The 6897-nt window shown below is 43.9% G+C and overlaps 1 long non-coding RNA gene across 1 annotated transcript; it reads right to left on the bottom strand.

The window, feature by feature from the left end:
* Positions 1-789: 789 nt before the first annotated feature.
* Positions 790-2364, bottom strand: LOC125914202 (uncharacterized). The gene is made up of 2 exons (XR_007455244.1): positions 1627-2364; positions 790-1247 (listed from the first exon to the last, which is right to left on the bottom strand). It is a non-coding gene; the product is annotated as an uncharacterized LOC125914202 (long non-coding RNA).
* Between the last annotated feature and the right edge of the window lie 4533 nt (positions 2365-6897).

The following is a 6897-nucleotide window of genomic DNA, read 5'->3' as shown; positions in this document are numbered from 1 at the left end:
GTTAGTAGAGCACGAGACTCTTGATCTCAGGATCATGAATTTAAGCCCCACATTGGCCATGGAGACTGCTTTAAAAAAAAAAAAAAAAGAAAGAAAAAAAAGGGGAGTTATTATCTTGATAGGTTTTTTGTCATCTTTTAAAGAGCCAGAGACAATACAATTATATTTTATTCATCAATCCATTTATTCATAAAGTAGTTTTTTAAGGACCTATGGGAAACTATTCACTTCCAAGGGCTGTTGTAACACAGTTCCACAAACTAGGGGCCTTTAACAACAGAAATGTCTGGTCTCTGGGGCACCCAGATGGCTCAGTTGGTTGAGTGTCCAACTTCAGCTCAGGTCATGATCTCACAGTTCGTGGGTTCATGTCCCATGTCGGGCTTTGCGCGGACAGCAAGAAGCCTGCTTCGGATTCTCTCTCTCCCTCTCTCTCTCTCTCTCTCTCTGCTCCTCCCAGGCTCACTCATGCTCTCTCTCAAAATAAATAAAATAAATATTTAAAATTTTTTAAAAGAAATTAAGAATTTCAAAATGGTGACAGCAAAGCATTAAGCCAAACACAAAGCCCTTCTTAGCATGAGGCCTGTGTGAATCCTCTAAGGGGAAAATGGTACTAATGGGTATATTTTGAGTCAATTTAAGGTTTGTTTGCTTTTTCACTATTTTTCTGTGTTCCTTGCAAGGCATTTATGAAGCAGTTCATTCTTTCTACAACAGGTGCATTCTTGGGTTAGGACCCTTCTTTTTTTTTTTTTTTTTTAATGTTTTATTTATTTTTGAGAGAGAGAGAGAGTGCGCGTGCGCGCGCGCCAGCGGGGGAGGGGCAGGGAGATTCGGAGACAGTCTGAGGCAGGCTCCAGGCTGTGAGCTGTCAGCACAGAGTCCAACAAAGGGTTTGAACCCATGAGCCGAAGCCAGATGCTTAACCAACTGAGCCACCCAGGAGCCCTGACTTAGGATCCTTCTAAGATCCAATCTCTCAAGGAGGAGATAGTTTAAGGAGATGGGAGCTATCCAAAAGGGAAAAATCTTCTCCCCAGCTCCATAGAATGTCTGAGTAACTTCATCAGAATACCCAAGAATCACTTTTCCTTTCCCTTCAGTTTTTGGATCCTTGATTAGGATTTATAACTCTTGGCATGGAGGTTTCTCTGCTCACCAGCTTGAGACGTTCTTAGAGTTTTCCAGCTTCTCCCTGTTTAACCGGGTCTCTGTGGTCCAAAAGTCACCTTCTGCCTCATCCCCTGTATCAAAGGAAGTTCAAGAAAACACACGAGTTCCTACCACTGGCGTCTAATCTCCTCTCCCCCCAGGCTACCCCACTTTGCTCATAGGACACCACCTGCCATCTTGAGGTCAAGACAGTCTTCAGAGTCACTTTGCACCATCATACCCACTTTCAAGACCTTGCCCAGGGTGAGTCCTATCCCTGAGCCCCACAGTGTGAACTCTTCAAGGATAGGGGTTGAATTGTTACATTCATCTTTGAATCTCTAGTATCCAGTAAGGTGCACACGTATGAAACATAATATGCTTTCCACAAATGGTTATGGAATAAAGTTGATGAACTGACACAAGGGACCTTCAAAACATTTACAATTTTAACGACACAAAATCACTTACCTTGATGCAGATTTCTTTCTTTTCCGGCTCTTATTTAATGTATCTTCCTAACGGCTTCCTGACTAGGGACGAACGTTTCTGTGGTTGAGAACATACGCTGGTTTTTTTTTTTGTTTGTTTGTTTTTGGCCAGAATACTTGTTCTCCAACTGGGCATGTAGGCATTCAAATATCTCTTTGACTCCTGAAGTCTTCTAGAAATGTAAGAATTCGGGGGAGGGGGGCGGTGGGGAAGGAAATTTAGGGGAAATCCTCCCTTTCCTTAAAATCTTCATTAAACACACATGTAAACAGAATAATCTTGTAAAACCTTTTTAAAATCGAAAAGTAAGTTCTCTCTGACCATATTCTGGTCTTTACATTTCTAGGCTCAGTAGTTCTGCAGCAGGGCACCTGGGACAGTGTCCGGATTCAGCGTTCCATTCAGCAACACAGATCTTTGCCGCGCTTTCTCCCTCCGCCCTTTAGGCTTTGGAACACGATCCGCCCACTTCCGGCAGGGAGGTCTATAGCGCAGGCGCAACTCCACAGCCTCTCAACAACCCTTGGATCTAGTACTGATGTACGCGCATGTGCAAAAGGGGGCGGGCTGGTTAATAGCGCGGGAGAATCTGGCTCCCCGAACTCACGCGACTGTCTCCGCCCACCTAAGTAGGCGGGCGGAGCCGACACCTCCCGCCCCACACACCCAGGTTCAGGCAGCGCACGCGCACTTGAGTGAAGGAACGTGGCGAGGGAAGGAGTTTTAACGCATGCTCATTTAAATGTGGCATGAAGCTTTTTACGTCAGCTTCGTACACCTCCTCCTTTGCTGTCTTAACCCGCCTCTGACTTTTTAAAGGGCCAGAGCACTTTAAAAAAAATTTTTTTTTTTTCTTAATGTTTTTATTTTTGAGACAGAGAGAGACAGAGCATGAGTAGGGAAGGAGCAGAGAGAGAGGGAGACACAGAATTGGAAGCAGGCTCCAGGCTCTGAGCCATCAGCACAGAGCCCGACGCGGAACTCGAACTCACAGACTGTGAGATCATGACGTGAGCTGAAGTCGGACGCTCAACCGACTGAGCCACCCAGGCGCCCCAGGGCCAGAGCACTTTTTCACCCAATCGCTTTTTTAAAAAATTAAGCATTTATGGAGAGCCTAGTATGTGCTGGGCCCAACTTACATTGTCTCCTGTATGCATTTTCCAGTTTTTCCTTTTGCAATAATTACATTAGTTAGTATTTACATGTTTGAGTAAATTTCTTCCCTTGTCCCAGTTGTGCTATTCCCTTGGAGGCAATTCTTCGAAATGAGAGGCAATGTGGTGTTCTGGACAGGCCTTCCTAGGTCAAGAGGTCTGAGATTGAATCCTGGCTCAGCCACTTCCTTGGTCTTTTAACTCTGGATAGGTATCTAACTTGTGAACCTGAAGTTGATTTTTTTAAGTGAAGATAAGAATTCCTACCTGTCTTAGAGGATTGTTGTGAAAAGTACTTTCTTTTTTTAAAGAATGTAACAAGTTCTATGCCTCACACCAGCTACCTGTTACATAAATAATGGTCATTAAGTGGAATCAGAAAATAGTTTTATAGTTTCTGTAAGATAATTCCAGATGGTTTTTCAAGAGCATTTACCTAATTGCCTGGATGGCTAGCAGTATGTAATGGTGCCTCTTTCCCCACAGTGCTGCCAATATCACAGTCTATCATTTTTACACATTTTTCCTAGTCTAGACAGTATGTAATGGTATGGCAGGATTATTTTAACTTTCATTTCTTTAATTGCTGGTGAGGCTGTGCATTTTTCTTTGAGATGATTTATTAGCTGTGTTTGTTTGCCGAACAACTATTTTCAAACCCTGTAATTTCCACTGGCTTACCCCTGCAGACATTATGTTAGGTTCTGACAGAGAATTTTGCTGATCGATTAAAAAGAAAAAAAAAAAAAAGGATTTGGCAGAGAAAGAGAAATGAAACTTTCCAAGGAAGGGTTAGAGGCAAGAGATGAGCTCATCCCGAAAGCAGCACTTTCCAGTAGAACTTTCTATGATAAAGGAAATGTTCTGTATCTGCAATGTCCCATATAGTAGCCAGTTGCCACACATGCCTACTAAATACTTGGAATATGACTAGTGGGACTGAGGAATTGTTATTTTTATTTAACTTAAATTTCCATATAAATAGCCACCTCGTTGATAGAGTAACCCTAGAGATTAGGAAAAAAGGAGAGAAAGGAGGGAGAAAGAGGGGCCCTACACAGTCACTCCTCGGAAGTGGCCTCATGTTTATGGAGGGACTCAAATTTGGACTTTAGGCACTGTTCCCCAGAAGACAGTTCCAGAGACTGCCAGTCTGACAAGAAGGCTATGTTCAGTTTAAAAAATCTATCAAGCTATACATTGATGATATTTCCACTTTTCTATATATATTTTACACTTCAACAAAAAGTTAAACAACATGTGCTGCACTTTGTATTACCCTCTGTAGGCATTTCTCTGATTTTTAATTTAACAGAATTTAAACTGAAAAGTGGCCTGTGACTCACTCTGGTCATCTGAAAACCCCTAGAGGGCGCTCATCCTGCATCAAAGACTTTGTGAAAAAACTATTCAGAGAATTCAGGAATCCTACAACTCACCCATTTAAAGAGTACCATTCAATGGTTTTCAGTATGTTCACAGAGTTGTGCAGCCATCATCCCAGTCAGTTTTAGAATATTTTCATTACCCCTGAAAGAAAGCTCAAGCCCTTAACTATCACCTTCCTAACTTCTCATCTTCCCTTCTAAGTAACCACTAATTTACTTTCTGTCTCTGCAGATTTGCTTATTCTGACATTTCCATTCACATGACCTTTTGTGTCTGGCTTCTTTCACTTAGCAAAATGTTTTCAAGGTTCATCCATGCTTCAGCATGTATCAGTGTTTCATTCCTTTTTATGGCCGAATAATATTCCATTAGATGGACAGATGACATTTTGTTTATCCATTCATATTTAAAAAAAAATTTTTTTTTAGTTTATCTATTTTGAGAGCGAGAACACAAGCGGGGGAGGAACAGAGAGAAGGAGAGAGAATCCCAAACAGGCCCTGTATTAATGCAGCTCTCAAACTCATAAACCATGAGATCATGACGTGAGCCAAAATCAAGAATTGGACGCTCAACCGACCGAGCCACCCAGGCACCCCTATCCATTCATCCTTTAATAGACATTTGAGTTCTCTCCATCTTTTGTCTATTATGTACACCAGAGAGTTTTGCTGGTCCTCACAGGTGGGTCCTTCCTGCCACTTCTGGGAAGCCTGAGACCCAGGTTAATCAGCATCAGAAGGCCCCTTCTCATTTTATGCAGATGGTCCTCTCAGGAGTGGATTTCAGTGTGAATGGACCCCCTAGGATTGACAACTCAGCAACTGTTGGATGAAATCTGCAAGGATTTCTGGAGAAGACAGAGCCTCCAGGCTTTCAGCCAAAGCTTTGTGCTCAGGAAAGCATAAGTAGGAGCATGTCTCCTCAAGGGGATGTTTATCTGTGGGTGTATAGAGGAGCCCCTCTGACCCCAGACCACACAGGAGAGCTCTCTTCACCCCAGGCTTTACAAAAGATCCTTGGGAGGAGCCCAGCTAAATTCTAGCCACTCAAGTCTGGCAAGTAATTATCAGAAGGGTCTTTGGAACCGAGCCCTCTTGGCACTTCAGTATTGGGAAGTGGCCAGTCCGTAGAGCCTACTTAGGAGTTTGAGAATAATGCTACCAGATTCTGACCCCATAGGAAGAATGATGTCATAGATTTGTAACCTGCCCGTCCAGCTGGCCTGTGGATGCAGGTAAACCTTAACCTGCTCCACATTCTTCTCCAGGGGACAGTTCTAGCTTCCCTGAGCCAGGACCTTTATTAGAGGCCATCAAAGGTCTCCTTGCAGTGGTGGGACTGTGACTCGGGCCTTGGGAGAGGGAGAGAGGAGATTCTAGACCATGAGGCCCTACTCAGTGGGTGGCAGGGTGGTTCTGGATAAAGTCACAGGCCAAGGACAGTTTGTACTAGGGTAAAGCCTGCTGGACCTGTGGGCCAGGCATCTGAGGAGGAGAGGAGAATGTCGTGAGAAGAACCACAGCATTAGTAGTATGACTGGCCAGGGGCAGACTCCAGACCCTACCTGGGCCACTCATGAATTTGGGATCGGAATTCAAAAAGAGCCAATTCATTGTGAGTGGTTATATAACCAAGGTATATAAAAGGCAGCTCTTTTCCACCACAAGCATGAGAAAGCTGAGTGAAGGAGACACACAGAGAGATGGAGAGACCAAGTGAGACAAAGAGGATGGCTTTGCTGTGAACAGCTTTCCAACACTCTTGTATCATTAATAAATTTCCTTTATGAGGTAGTACGAGATGGTGTCTCTACTTGCAACCAAAGGGAACCTTGGATGAGGCAAGAATTTACACAGAGCAGTTACCCTCTGCTGAGAGGAAGACACACACCCAACAAATTAACTATAAGTGATGCAATGAGTGTGGAAATCAGAGCAAAAGTCCCATTCCAAAATAAACCAAAAAACCAAAACCAAAGCAAACAAGCAAACAAAAAAGTTCCAATTGGAATGAAGAACAAAGCAATGAAGGAGAGTCTACTGATGATCAGAGAAAAGGCCATCAAAACAAGATTTTGGGGGGCACCTGGGTGGCCCAGTTGGTTAAGCATCTGACTTTGGCTCAGGTCATGATCTCACAGTTGGTGGGTTTGAGCTCCCCACCAGGCTTTCTGTTGTCAGCACAGAGCTCTCTTCAGATCCTCAGTTCCTCTCTTTCTCTGCCCCTTCCCTGCTTATGCACGTGCCCCCCCCCCCACCTGTCAAAAACAAAAACACCTGAAGGAGAGGAAGGAATGATGAATGATCTAGGCTGATATCTGTAGGAACAGATATCCTGGCAGAAGGCACAGAAGAGGCAAAGCCCCCGAGGCAGGAACATGCCCAGCATTTTCCAGGAACAGCAAGGGAGCACGTGTGTGGCTGGAGCAGAGTGAGACTGGGTGCCAGAAGTAGGCGACAGGTTCAGAGAGGAAAGGGGAGGTGGGTGCGCAGATGACAGGGAACTTTGGAGGGACTGTGGCTTTTACTGAGTGACCAGGGAGCCACTTCAAGGATGTGAACTGAGGAGGGAGAAGTGACTGGGGCTGACTTGTGTCCATGTAAAATACACGCATATTCAAGGGGTGGAGGGTCTGTACAGCTTCCATCAGATTCTTTTTTTTTTTTTTTTTTAATTTTTTTTTTCAACGTTTTTTATTTAT

The sequence above is a fragment of the Panthera uncia genome (assembly GCF_023721935.1).
Source record: "Panthera uncia isolate 11264 chromosome D3 unlocalized genomic scaffold, Puncia_PCG_1.0 HiC_scaffold_8, whole genome shotgun sequence".
Lineage (NCBI taxonomy): Eukaryota > Metazoa > Chordata > Mammalia > Carnivora > Felidae > Panthera > Panthera uncia.
Note: the sequence above shows the minus strand (reverse complement) of the source record. Positions and strands in the feature narration are given on the sequence as shown.